This window comes from Mustela erminea, chromosome 5, assembly GCF_009829155.1.
Source record: "Mustela erminea isolate mMusErm1 chromosome 5, mMusErm1.Pri, whole genome shotgun sequence".
NCBI lineage: Eukaryota > Metazoa > Chordata > Mammalia > Carnivora > Mustelidae > Mustela > Mustela erminea.
The window spans coordinates 22,202,061-22,216,055 of record NC_045618.1 but is presented as its reverse complement, the minus strand read 5'-3'; the positions used below and the strand labels follow the sequence as shown (position 1 = coordinate 22,216,055).

The window sequence follows — 13,995 nt, the reverse complement described above, 5'->3', positions numbered from 1 at the left end:
AGAAAAAGTAAAGAGATTGAACTACTATTTTTTCCTTTTTTAAAAAATTTAATTTAATCTTATTTTATTTCAGTGTTCCAAAATTCATTGTTTATATGCACCATACCCAGTGCTCCATGCAATACCTGCCCTCCTTCCCACAAAGAATACCCCAGGCCTAGATGGTTTCTACGGTAAATTCTACCAAACTTGTAAAGAAGCATTAGTACCGTGCCCAAGAAAAAAGAACTACAGACCAAAACTATATGGAGACACCATTTCTTAGTAAGTTGGGCAAACATCCCAAAGTTTCATGATATATTCTGTAGATGAGGCAGTGGGGAACGCTCATAAAATGCTGGTGGAATACATAATGGTAACCTGTTTGGAGGGGAATTTTATAATATTAGAAAAATTATATATCCACTTACTGTTAATTCCAGCAATCTCTCTTCTAGGCATCTAAGCTAAAGAATCCTGGCTAAGCGCAAAAGAATGTGTGGCATGGCTTTTAACTGTTATGAGACTTGTAAAGATTGAAAACCACCAAAGTGTCCATCCAGTTGAGTCAAATTTCATTCATTCACCCAAGGATTTAGGCTATAGAACTAGAAAAAGAAATGAGGAGAGACTGAGTAAGTCCCAGGAAAAATAAAGATGCAAAATATTCTTCCATTTATGTGAAAAAAAAAGGAGGGATATATATATATATATATATATATATATATATATATATATATGAAGTTAATATTATATGCTAATATTTTAAAATGGAAAGATTAAAAATATTTCTTTAGTTCACTTTTGAGAGGCCAGACAAGGGTGAGAGATAGCTCCAGTAGCCAGATATTTCTGAATAAATCTTATCTGCAGTTTTGGTATTGCAATAATATAAATGCTTTATAAAATTATAAAAAAATGAAATTAAAAAACCAATTCCTAAAAATCCAAAAGAAAATTAAATAAGTGAATCCAACGGTGTCTCTAAGTTTGCAGAATAACCTCACAGAGAAGAATTATTTTAAGTAATTTTAAAACTCAAACAGGATATACCTAAGGTCAAAATGAACAATAAATCAATGTTTGAAACTGCACTTAGGAATTGTATTATTAATGGTAATATTGGCGTTGTTGCTTTGAAACTGCAGCCAGGATAAAGTAAAAGACAAATTATATTAATATCATTAGGAATAAGACTCAGCATAAGTGAAAAGAGACACAAATATAAAATCAGTAAATTAGCTGTGTTTCTAAATTAGAATTGGAACTGTCAGTATGAATTCATGGTGCATTTTCTCTTCTATGTCTTATATCTTATACATAATTATGTTATATAATTATTACATGTTGTATACCATATGTTTATTGTATGTACATACACATATAAAATATCACCATTCTGCCAACTGCAGGGACTAGAAACACTTCAATTCAGAGGCAGATCCTGGTTTCTTTCTTTTTTTTTTTTTTGCTAAAAAGACAAAAATAAAGACCATTTATTTTAATAAATGTCTATTTTAATGTTTTTCACAATAGAATAAATGCTTCTCTTGATGACTGCAGATATGTAAGGCTGTTTGGTAGTATCCAGAACCACCACAGGAATGGTTGCTTTCCTGACTGGTGTGTAGTCTTCAGTAATTATAAGGAATTACTTGTCTCGAACTGCTGTCAAACCAGTAGGACTGCATTTATGCATCCATCATTTTCAGGATTGTTGGTAACCTGGGCATATCTTCCCCAAATAACTTTGCCTCCTTGTGTCACATGGCCCAACTCGCTCGCGTTCACCTCCATTACCATGCCTTTGGTAATAACACCCAAAGTTGTATATAGTGGGGATGAAGGATTTTTTTTACATCAAGTATTGGCAGGCAAAAGGTGGCTTTCAATTCAGGATGTGTTACATGGGCCTTTTTGAAACGTAAGCCCATTGGCCTAATGAATCTTTCATATTTAGGTGGTTTTCGAGTAAAGCCATCTCCAACAAAGCAGACTTTAGTGACCATTCTTTTCCATGCTTTCTTCTTTCTCTTTCCTGTTCGAATAACTTTTAATACTTCTGTTTCTCCCTGGGCACGAACTTTGGGTAAAGGAACTTCCCATTTTCCCGCTTTCTCTTTTCGTTTTTGTTTAATCATATTAGAAAGTACTTTAGCTGGAGACTGTCCCTCCCTGTCCAGTAGATATGCAGGTACTGCTCCTTGTGGAGTCTTTTCATCATTCTTTTGTTTGGTGTTTCTCTTTTCATGCATCTTGATAGTCTTTTTCATCTGTATTTTCTCAGCATGGCGCTGTTTATGGAAGAGCTTAGCTTTCAGACCAATCATCTTTTTTGCCTTCTTTGAATGTTCATCAGCCTCTCGACCTTCTTTCTTTCTCTTTTTCTCATGGTAATCCAAACAATAGCCATAGCGCTTCCAGTGTGACTCAATATATTCATTTGGTGGCATGGTGACGGCTGCAGAGCTGTAGGGTACAGCTGTCGGGGCGCAAAGAAGATCTCAGTTTTCGGTCTCCCAGACCCACGAGCTAACTCCCCAGATCCTGGTTTCTAAGGACCATTCCCCACTACAATGGGACAAATGGCCACATCCAGGTCTAGGGCAAGAAATGTACCACATGAGCATGAAACACCTTTTCATTCCAAATAGCAAGGATGCTCTCAGAGACTCCTGGTGTCATGCCAGAAGGAATCAAGGGCCCGTGTGAAATTGGGACAATTTGAACAACAATAAGGAAAGTTACTGCTGTGAATTGAAATTCTTCGAGTATGTTTCCATCTGTGAATTCATACACACTGACACTCTGAAAAAAGAAACACGTTAGTCACCTTGGGATCACGCCAGGGAACCAACTCATTACTCTGGAAACCAGAACCTTTTGCCTTTCCTGTGTGAACCACACTAACCAATTTGGTCAGGCGGTTTCTCTTCATAAGTGAATTCCAGTGAATAAATGAAGAAGGAAAGCCAGAACTGAAGATCACCCTTTTGCAAGTTCTAGTGATGCAAAGGCTCTAGGCAATCATCATCAAGACACCCCCCCAAATCGGAAAAGGCAGACAAGTGGACATTAGGTGCCTCCTGATGGAAAGACACATGTCACCAGTGAGTCTTGTCAAAAAATCGCTTCTGAATCCGAACAGGTCTCAAGATCTTACTATTGGTCAGGAAATGCAGGGCACAGAGCAGAACAAGAAATATCATGGACTTGTCTCAGAGTCTCCTTTGCGGGGAACCCGAACCAAGACCCTAGAGACAGAGTGTGACTGGGACCACCCTGGGTTCCTCCCTGTTCCCCCGGTGCCTGGTTGCCTGCTGCCTTCAAGGGAGCCCACACTGGTGACCATACGGGTCACCGTCCTAGTTCCTCTCACCAACTGGGATCACAGGCAAGAGGCATATTCCTTAGGCTCCTCGGCAGCTTTATTCCTGACCCACGATAAGAAATGCACCACCTCCCAGGCTGGCAGACTAATCAAGTTGGTCCCTCCCCAAGAGGCAGGACCTGGCAGCAGTGAACTACCCCATGTGTCTTCCTCGTCACTAACATCAGTGCTAATATCATCGGCTCAGACTGCTCCCTGGACACGTAAAAATCCTTACCCATGAACAACGTGTCCACAGTTCTCGTGTATCATCTCCTAGCACCGGGTTCTTTCCAGGTGCCATGCCCAGAGAAGGAGACCTCCTGAATATGGGAATTCTGCTCAGGACCCCCTCCCCTTCCCAGGCTCTAGCTTAGCACCAGGCAACAGGAATATAACGTGAGCCGCAGCTGTGAGCCACAGACATCATTTTACATTTTCCAGAAGTCACTTTAAAGAAATAAATAGAAGCGGGTAAAAAAAAAAAATTAACAATACATTTTATTCAACCCAAAATATCTGAAATATCATCTCAACATGTAGTCAATATAAAGCATTGGCCATCTTGGGCGTGGTACGCTCGGAGCACATTTCATTTCCAACTGGATGAACTTGGAGTTCTCCGCAGGCAGCCACAGGTGGCTCGGGCCGCCATGCTGCCCTTGGCAGTTCCGGTCGCCTGCCTCACTGGGCCAGCGCCAGCAAGGAGGGTTGTTCACTTTTGGAAGGCTCAAGATCTCCGTCTCTCCATGTTCTCTGACCCCAGACCCACTATTGACTAGTGACAATAGCATCCGTTGGCGGGAGAGGCACTGACTGACGGGCTGAAACGGGGCAGCTGCCTGGCATGGGACATCAGGCTTCTATACTTTGTAGTCATGACAGAGCCCGAGCCTGACACAGGGATGGCAAGACCATCACCTGCCACAGGGGCCTCCCAGAGGCTTTCAGTTTGATTCTTGATACCCCAGGAACACCCTGCCTCCGCAATTCTGTCTCAACCTGCGCCATCCAAAATACTGTCATTGCAGATACACTCTGACCCTTGGAGGAACTCCTGCCAGAAGCCGTTGGTTTATCTAGAGCCAACCATGAGTTGACAAGGAAAACACCCCCGGTGCTGGGCCAGAGCTGCCGCCGGGTGGGTGCTGCCCTCCCCACAGGCTGTGTGTACCTGCAAACCATGGGCAAAGTCACCCCTGTTGGGCCCACTTTCCTGGGACAAGGTTGTCACCCTCGGGGGGAAGCTGACGAAACAAAGGGCAGACTCCCTCCCCAGAAAATGGCCTGGTCCACCTGCTCAGTCTAACCTCCACCTCTGGAGGTCAGAGGCTCCCTGAGCCCCCCGGCGGGCCTCCAGGTGTGGGTATGGTCTTCTACAGCTTTCGGTGCGGGACGTGGTCCCTGGTTCAGGCTCTACCCCCTTAGGGCTTGATGGGGTGAAATTACGTTCCTGCTCCACATCCTGTGCTCACTCAGAGGCCTCAGTGTCCTCATCTGTGAAATGGAAACTGCCCTAAATGTCCTGCATCCAGTCTGTCTGCATGTCTGTCCGCTCTTCTGGGAGATGAGGGAGGCAGCCCAGGAGACCCACAGGTGTGTGGGGAACCTGGTCGCTGCCTAAAGGGTTGCAGACAGGAGAAGTTCAAGATTTGGGTTTTCTGTCTCTTGCTAGTCTGAGAAAGCTTCCTGAAAGCTGGAATATCCACGCACATCCTTATAGCACACCCCCCCATAGCAGTTTTAGGGGGACTGTGCATACGGGTCATGCAAGCTGCTGGTAGTGTGGGGACCGTGGGGGTTAGGAGCACCCGGATGGGGACGGGAGTCATGTGGGACTCACACTGCATGTGCAGTGGAGTTCACCGCGACCTCTGGCTCAAGCTCAGATGATCTGAGAAAGGATTATGGATGACTAGTGCCATGTGCTGCCTTCTCCAGGCTCCCTGGGGCCCTGGCACAGATGAGGGGCTTCTGAAAGAACGATTATGTCCAATTGTCTCAATTATGCAAACCATGCTGACATTTCTAGCAGGGGAAGGATGGGCTGGGGGGAGGGTCACTTCAAAGGGAAAGTTCTAGCTCCCCCACCTCTCTCAGATCCCAAGGCTATTTTCATGGGATCCCACACTGAGCAGCCTGGCAACATGGGGCCCTGGTTTCCTTTTTTGGCCCGGGAGCGAGGTCATGGGGCCATCGCCTCACCAGGATCATGAGGGCCCCGGCACGGGCACTCACATGCTCCTCATGTGGACTTCTGCTCTTAAAGGGTGGGCCCGCCTCTGCCAGCTTCCTGACTGGCCTGAGGAGGAAGCTGGAGAAGGTCGGGCTGAGCCCTCCCCACTCTGCCACTGTAGCAGGTAAGCCCAGGTGGGGCTAAGCTCAGGTGGGGGTGAGCTCAGACGGGAACTCTGCTTCCCGGGGCCTCTCCTGCGGAGGCTGGCTGGACAGGGGTGTATCCATTCTCAGCCAACAAGGCCTCCAGGATCATTCCCTGAGGGGACAAGCCCTGTGTCAGTCAGGTTCCAATGTGTTGCGGTTCCCTCAGAGCTGGCTTCTAAAGGTAGGTGCCAGAGGTCTGCACGGAAGTCCCAGCTGCAGAGTTTAGGCTCCTTGCCTGTCACTCCTTATCTTACCTCTGCTTCTTTGCTTCCTGGAGAGGTGCCTCTTCCCAAAAGCCCTTGCCGTCACTAAAGTTCTTTGGGGTGGGGGAGGGGGGCAGAGGCGATACCTGTAAGCCTTTATCCGCTGATATTCCAACTGTTAGTTCAAACCTCAGGGAAAAGATAGGTTCCACTACACAAGACTGCAAGGGAGGTGGGAGTTCCCTCTCACTGCCGGTGGGAAGCAGGAACGGGTTTCTGGAAGGCCATGCAGGAGTGTGTACCAAAGTACGATTCTATGTGTGGGGACCCATCCTGAGGAAATAATCCTGAAGTGAAGCCAAGATTTACACAGCGCTGTTTACTGCAGGGAGACACGGGAGCACCCCAATGTCCAAAACAGGGGACTGGGCTCATAAATCACGGTCTATCCACAGGATGAAATATAATGTAGCCATTTGCAGAAGGACAGAGAAGAATGCGTAATGACAATGTGCAGAGTGGACATGTTTTTTATTACACACATACACGCACACACACATATGTCTAATCTATTCACAGAAAAAAGCCTCGGAATACACTGAAATTCTATCTGTTGTTATTTTAGGATGAAGGCCATCTGGGTGATGTTTATTCATTCCTTAGTATATTTCCTCTTCTTTTACTTTAATCATTTTCTATAACAAATACATTTTCCTTTTGTTACCAGAAATTACACCTTTTTAAATTCTTTTATCTTTTTTAAAAACCTTAGCAGAAATTAGCAGGAACAGAGGGGTGCCTGGGTGGCTATCAGTTAAGCATCTGCCTTCGGCTCAGGTTGTGATCCCGGGGTCCTGGGATCGAGTCCTGCATTGGGCTCCCTGCTCAGCGCAGTGTCTGTTTCTCCCTCACCCCTGTTCCTCCCTCCCCCCAACTTGTGCTCTTTCTCTCTCACTCTCTCTCAAATAAATAAATAAATTCTTTTTAAAAACTCGCAGAAATAGAGAGTAGGGGGACAAAGAACGGGAGTATTTACAGGAATCGTTCCTGAGTGAACCAGGAGTAGGAACTGAGAAGGAAGGAAGACCAGAAAGGTAGGGAGGGGAAATAGGAGACAAATTTGCTCTGTCTGAATTAAATATTTAGGGAAGAATTAAAAAGGACACCAGCCTCTCTGGGAGCGGACTTCATACAGGCTTGACTTTAAGGAAGGATTGTCCTTGGCAATCTTCCCCAACTATCACTCTATACGGTACCTAGCAGCAGTTTTAATCATGGCATTTGCAATGGAATTTACAGCATGAATTGGCCACTGTCTACAATGTGTTTCAGGCCCCCAGAAAATGTAATCGAAAACACCAACGAATGTTGAATGTGTTTGCTGTAATTGTTTGTGTTTAATTGGTTCTTTTCTAGAAGTCTGGAATTTTGTTTGGTTTGGCTCTTTGCATTCTCATTTGTTTGCTTTGCAAAGTTGATAAGTACAAGAAACAGAATGACATTCAGGCATTTTAAGTGGCTAGTCATCTTCCTTCTGAACTAAGTGAAAACAAAACACACTTTCTATTAACTTAAAATCCTCTTACTTGGAGCAGTTAATATTTTTAGAACTCTCTCTTTTGCTTTGGTTGAAAATGTTTTTGAGAATGTCCTATAGTGTGTGTGTGCATGTGTGCATGCATATGTGTGTGTGTGTGTGTGTGTGTGTGTGTGTATAAATTCTGGGCTTGGGAAAATAGAAGCTCTCATCCAGGGGAATAATGGGACCCACTCCGTGATGCTCTTCCATAATCTAGAAGCTAATGGGGTTCAACATCTTAAACCCTCCATTAAAAAGGCAGTAGCCAGACACGTCGACGTGCAGGGCACCCCAGGCAGTCAGTGGCTGTGATGCCCCTTTGTTCTCCAGCTCTTCTAGACTCTGCAGTCCATGAACGAATTACGGCATCCACTGGGAGTGAACAGGGTCCAGGAAATGGTTGGTTCATTGCCTCAGACACACATCACATACAGGAACACTTTTCCCAGGCTGCCACAGGAAACACTTACTAGAATTTATCTTGCTATTCTCCAGAAACGGTGCCTTCAATTGCTATCCACATCAGGGGAAGGATCCATTTCCAGTGCTAGAAATGGCTTTAGGAAAAGGAGCTAATGTCAGCTCACAGTGCTCCCTTCCCCGGCTGCCAGGCCCTTCTGTTGCTGTGTGTCTCCCCAACTTCCCTCACTGCTTCTGGCTCTCATCCTGCCTGGTCTGCTCTCCGCATGAATGTGGCGCGGAGACAGCATGTCCTGTGTCTGTTCCTTAACGGCTGGTCATGCTCGATATGCCCCAATGTAAAATTAGTGCTGAAAGGGCAGGTGGCCTCTCTCCATGGGCCACGGACCCTGCCTGGAGATAGGGCATAGGAGAGGGCACATTTGTTAGGCATGATGGAGTGGAAAGCATGCTACCAGGAATCGTGGCAACAGCATCCTTTCTCTGTTAATCATTGGAGAGATTACATACAAATGCTTAAAGCTGTATGACCATGCAGAAGAGCCAAGGGAAGGTCCTGGTTTACGCACTTCTCCTAATCTTGACCCCTACCCTGCTAAGCACGCTTGGTGGTTTGTTATCTGTCATTCTAAACGAGGGCACCCAGTCATGCCTGAGTCACAGACATAATTTTAAATTGTAGAGAAGCCACGTTAAGAAAAGGAAAGCCATGCTAAAATAAGGGAAATTAATTTTAGAACTTACTAAACTCCATATATCCCAATTATTATTTCAACGTGTTGTTAAAACAAAACAACTTATTAATGACATATTTTATGTCCTTTTTTTTTTTTTTACTTCAAAATCTAGCCAAATACTACCCCCCACCCTTTTCCTAAGCTCTAATGTCAGACATAAAAAACGGCAGTTTTCTGTCTTGTACTCGATCTCACAGCCTATCTCCATTAAGACTAGCCAAATTTCAGGGGCTTAATAGCCACATATAGCCAGTGGCCACCATGTTGTACAACATAGCTCTAGACCTTTCAAGGTTTGGTTTGTTTGGGTTTTTTTTTAAGATTTTTCATTTATTCATTTTAAAGAGCGATGGAATGAACAAGAGCGTAAGCGGGGCACGGAGGGTCAGAAGGAGAAGCAGACTTCCCAGCAGAAGCTGGGAGCCCGACATGGGACTCGATCCCAGAACCCAGAGATCATGACCTGAGCTGAAGGCAGATGCTTAACCGACTAAACCACCCAGGGGCATCTCAGGGTTTGTTCTTGTACAACTGGATCATAAGAGAAAGATCTGACTACAACTTTTTTTTCCCAATTCATAATAGAGATATTTACACTCTAGAACTTAAAGTTCTTCTTCAGAATGTCTGAGTGTTGCACAGCCCATAATTCGTTATATTGCCATTGGTTCAACCAGTCCCTGACAGAGAGGAAAAAAGAAATTGGAGGCTTCTAATCCTTCACTCGGTTCAAAATACACTGAAACAAACTTCCATGTATGCATGTAAAAGTATTTCCAGATAATAGGTCCCTAGAAGTGAACCTATTGGTGACCTAAGTGGGTCAAAGGATATATACACTTGACCCTGTGGCAGGTGTCGCTCAGGTCCCCTCCAAAAACGTACTGCCAAGAGTCTGTGAGCAGGAACCACATCCAGAGCCAAGCAGGCCACCAGCTAGCCTTGGGGTTTGGACCTTGGTTCCCTTAGAAGTAAAACCAGGGAGCTGGGCTAACCCTTCCTAAATGCCCGATTCTATGGCTCAAAGGTTGGTGGTTCCAGCCATCCCTTTGGTAGGAAGCTGGTGTCTGGATGAGACCCACCTTCAGCGGGGCAGGCTCAGAGAGGCAGATGAGCAAACAAAGCTCCACACGCCCTTTGTCTGAGGTCAGCAGAAGACTCTCAGTGAAGACCCAATTCTATTTATTATACAATTACTATTACACCCTTTTCTGTGAATACAATATTGTCTATGAAGTGTCACCCCAGCAAAGGAGTAGAGGAGCAAGGACCAGCCCCAGCAGTCTGGTTCCTGAGCTGGCTGCCTGAGGCAACACATTGAACTGCACCCAGCTGACTCTGTTGGCATGCCACCCGGGGAGCCGTCATCACAGTCCCTGAGGGAAACAGTTCCTGTTTGCACACACTGCCGATGGGGTGGGGAACCTTCCAAGGTCCTGGGAGTGTTGATGGGGGAAGCCCTGTGGACAGGGACCTAGAGAGTGGCAAAAAAGCACTGAAAAGGAGAAGGTGCCCCCCATGGGAGCCAGCCAGTCTTGGTTTTCTGATCTTCTCTCTGATGAGCACTGTACTGTACCCTCCCAGCCAGGGAAGACCAGACTGGGCCCTCCCACCATATCAGGGAGGCTCTATAACAGTGGCTCCCCAACTTGCTGGCCCTCCTCAGCAAGCCAGCCAGGTGTCGCTGGCTGAACCAGAAAGGGGAGCTATATAGGGGCTCCCCTGAGACCCTTATGGCAATCCCTTAGTTCCCAATCAGGGAGGAACTGGTGATGGGGGGAAGGGAAGATTGGGGCACTTGTCCATCCCCAGCTGTGTGCGGCTGAGGCTTCCAACCATGGCCATGGGTCCACATTGCATTTAATTAGGTCTTCTCCCCTTCCAGTGATGCCTTCTGGTTTTCAGCCTGCAGATCTTTCGCTCCTGGGTTAAACTTATTCCCAGATACTTTCTTCTTTTTGATATCATTATAAATGAGATTGTTTTCTTAATTTCCTTTTTGAGTTCTTCACTGCTGGTGTTTGGAAACAACGGGTTTTTGTTTGCGGACTCTTCTAGAGTTTTGCTATTGTTTCATTACGGACTACATCTGTATCCTTAAACAATACATTGTTTAGCTTTGTCTGGTTTTGCACTTCGTATAAATAGACTCGCACTGTGTGTGTCCTTGGGGACTTGCTTCTTTTGCTGTGTGTTATGTTTTGAGAGCCATTCAGATGGTGTGGTTTGTCTGTTTCCATGGCCATATCATGTTCCCTTGGGTGAATATGTGATGACAGACTATAGCTCCTACTGCAGCTGGCCGTCTGGGCTGCTGTCTGTTAGGGTTCTCATGAATGGGGCCATGTGAGCGTGCATGGGGGGGATGGGGGGTCTCCCGGCATACACATGCAGGAGCGTATTTGGGGCAGAAGTGCCGGATTCCAGCATGTGGCTGCTCAGCTCTCCCAGACCATGCCAAAAGGTTTTCTCTCCTCTTTAAAGGGAGGAACTCAGAAGCATCTGCCCATTTTGGAGAAAACCTTTGGAATCAGCCAGAGGACACAGATGTGTGAAGAGGGCGAGGGCTGTGCAAAGCCTGGACTGGTGACCTCACCATGACTCAGTCTCCCCTCTTGATGCCCATTCACCTGCCAGAGCCCCGAACAAAGCCCTGACCTCTCCACCCTGTTTAAAACCACAGGGAGGGAGCACGTGCTTTCTGCAGACCTCTGCTGTCCAACGACGGTGGCATCTCAGTTCTGTGCAACAAGAACAGTGGGAAAGATGATCGGGTGCTCTGCTTTGCTCCTGCTGTTCCCTCTTCCAAGGGACCCTTTCCTCTTTGCCCCTGTACCCAGCTAAATTCTCCTTAGGCTCTGAAGATGAGCCAAAGGCCCCCTCCTTGCTTTCCCCAACAAGAGAAGTACTTGTTCCTGCCCTGTCCCCCTCACCGTGCACAACTTTACAGTGCCATGCCCAACTGGGAGCTCCCAAAGGCTGAGTGCACTCACCTCACCTGCAACCAGCAGAGCCCACCAGGTAAGGGAGCTTCATTTACCACGCGTGTGAAACACACACCCGCTGGCTTTCTGTCACATCACACAAGGTGATCGGGGGCCACAGAGGTCCCACTGAACTTTTGAAGATAGATTTTTCTCTGCCACAACCCTCCCAAGTGTAAAATGCTGATGTGTGTGTAAATACCTGTAAATCCATGAACAGCCCAGATCAGGCCTGAGTCCTGGGTCACTGCAGACCACATTGGTTAGGACAGCCCTAGACGAACCCGGCAAAGGTGAACGGCATCTGGGATGCTCAGCCATGCCCCCTCCTCCACACCCAGCCCCCCACGCATCTCTGCACAGCCACTCTCACCACAGGCTCCCTGCCAAGACTGGTCCCCGCAGGAGTGCCCCTGTCGAAAGCAAAAAAGTTTGTATTATTTGTTTCAAGTAAGAAGATAGGGAGAGGGGCGCCTGGGTGGCTCAGTGGGTTAAAGCCTCTGCCTTCGGCTCACGTCATGATCCCGGGGTCCTGGGATCGAGCCCCGCATCGGGCTCTCTACTCAGCAGGGAGCCTGCTTCCTCCTCTCTCTGCCTGCTTCTCTGCCTACTTGTGATCTCTGTCAAATAAATAAATAAAATCTTTAAAAAAAAAAAAAAAAAAAGAAGGAGAAGAAGAAGACAGGGAGATAACTCTCAAAACACTGTCTCCGGTGGGGTCAGTACAGTGTATTAGGGGGGCAGGGAAGGAGCTTGCATATACATTAAGGAACTTGGACACGTTTTATTCCTTAGGCGCTTACGTTGCACTGCGCATGCCCAACGTGTCCACGTGCTAGTGCACACATTGCATATTTGAAAAGTAGTAGAAAACTCCACCCATAGGAGATCTTCATAATGAGCTAAAGGTAACTTCAGGACAGCTCAGGAGGACTTCTGGGGACAGCCTCAGCTCCAGTCTGGCTCAAACTGGCTCCTGTAAGGGGCTCTCAGGCGAGACCCATCTAGCAAGGGGCTCTCAGGTGAAACACCCGGGCAGGGCGGGGGTCTCCTTGGCTGGAACTGTTGACTCTGCAAAACAAAACACATTCCTTCTTTGCTTCTGCCCTTCCCCCGTCTCCCTTCTGCTAATAATGCTTAGCCCTCTTATTTGAGTAACTTCCCTCTGCATTCTAGCTGCCAGATCCGTCCCATCCTGGCTCTCAGTCTCTCAGAGCTGGCTATTGCAAACTGACCGATCGCCACAAACAGTACTGAAATATGAGAGGTGCTTTCTGATTAATGCATGCACACTGGTCCCCAGGAGCCCCAGGAAGCTGATTTAGCATGGATGAGAATATCATCAGTGCAGAGCTGCCATGAGGACAGAGAAGGAGAATGCTGGTGAAAGAAATCCCTGGAAAAAGACAAACCCGCATTAATGTCTGACATGGTCAGAGCTGACCACTGAGCTGTGAGTTGGAGAGCAGAGAGTCCCTGGTTCACCAAAGCGTCCCTCATCTCGGGGACAGCTGGTCAGGGCTGGGCTTGACTCTCAGCCCCGGCATTCTACTGGCCTCCTGCTGCCTCTACCATGAACCATGAATTAGAAGCAATGTGTTCCAATGGCCATCGACCCTACCTGACCCTACCAGACCCTGGGCATTTAACGGGAAGCTGAAATCCTACCCTGGATGCTCTTCATCCAGTTCTTGCTCATTTAAGAAACTCAAAAACTCTTTACGGAATACCGATCTCCGCCGGACAAGGGGCTTGAGGTTTTTCACACTAAATTGTATTTAACCCGTACAACAAGCCCACCTCACAGGCAAGATCGTCAAGGCTCAGGAAAGGTACATACCTTGGCCAAGGTCATAAGTGTAAGAAACGGCGAATCTGGGAGCTGAGAGGTATGTCAAAATCCAGACTCCTTTTCTTTCCCCCACACCTTGGATCGCATTTTTACTTTAGGGACCACCTTTAAAGCCTTAACCCAAAGAAATGACTTCAAGAGTAAAACTTTCAGGCTCCGGGGCAAACCCACTGGGAAGATTCTTCTCAGGGTGTGACACCATGTAGAATACGCCCAGAAAGTCACAGGATGAAACACCATGCCCACGAGTTGAAGGGTGAGGAGGCTTTCTGGGCAATGGCTGCAGGCTGGCCGGGTCCAAGGACCCAGAGGGAGTCCTGCAGGACCGGCCAAGAGGGGTGGTGGCTTCATGCGGGAGAGAAATCAAACACAAGCCAGTAAGAAGTGAGAGCAGAGTTTATTAAAGTCATAGACCAGATAAAGACAGAGAGTCTGGGAGACGCAGTAAGGAAAGGATAGTGAGTCTCATCTTCGTCTGGGGTCTGGAGT

At 46.9% G+C, this 13,995-nt stretch overlaps 1 pseudogene; it reads right to left on the bottom strand.

Moving 5' to 3' along the window:
- Positions 1-1,615: 1,615 nt before the first annotated feature.
- LOC116589897 lies at positions 1,616-2,519 on the bottom strand (annotated as a pseudogene).
- Positions 2,520-13,995: the final 11,476 nt, after the last annotated feature.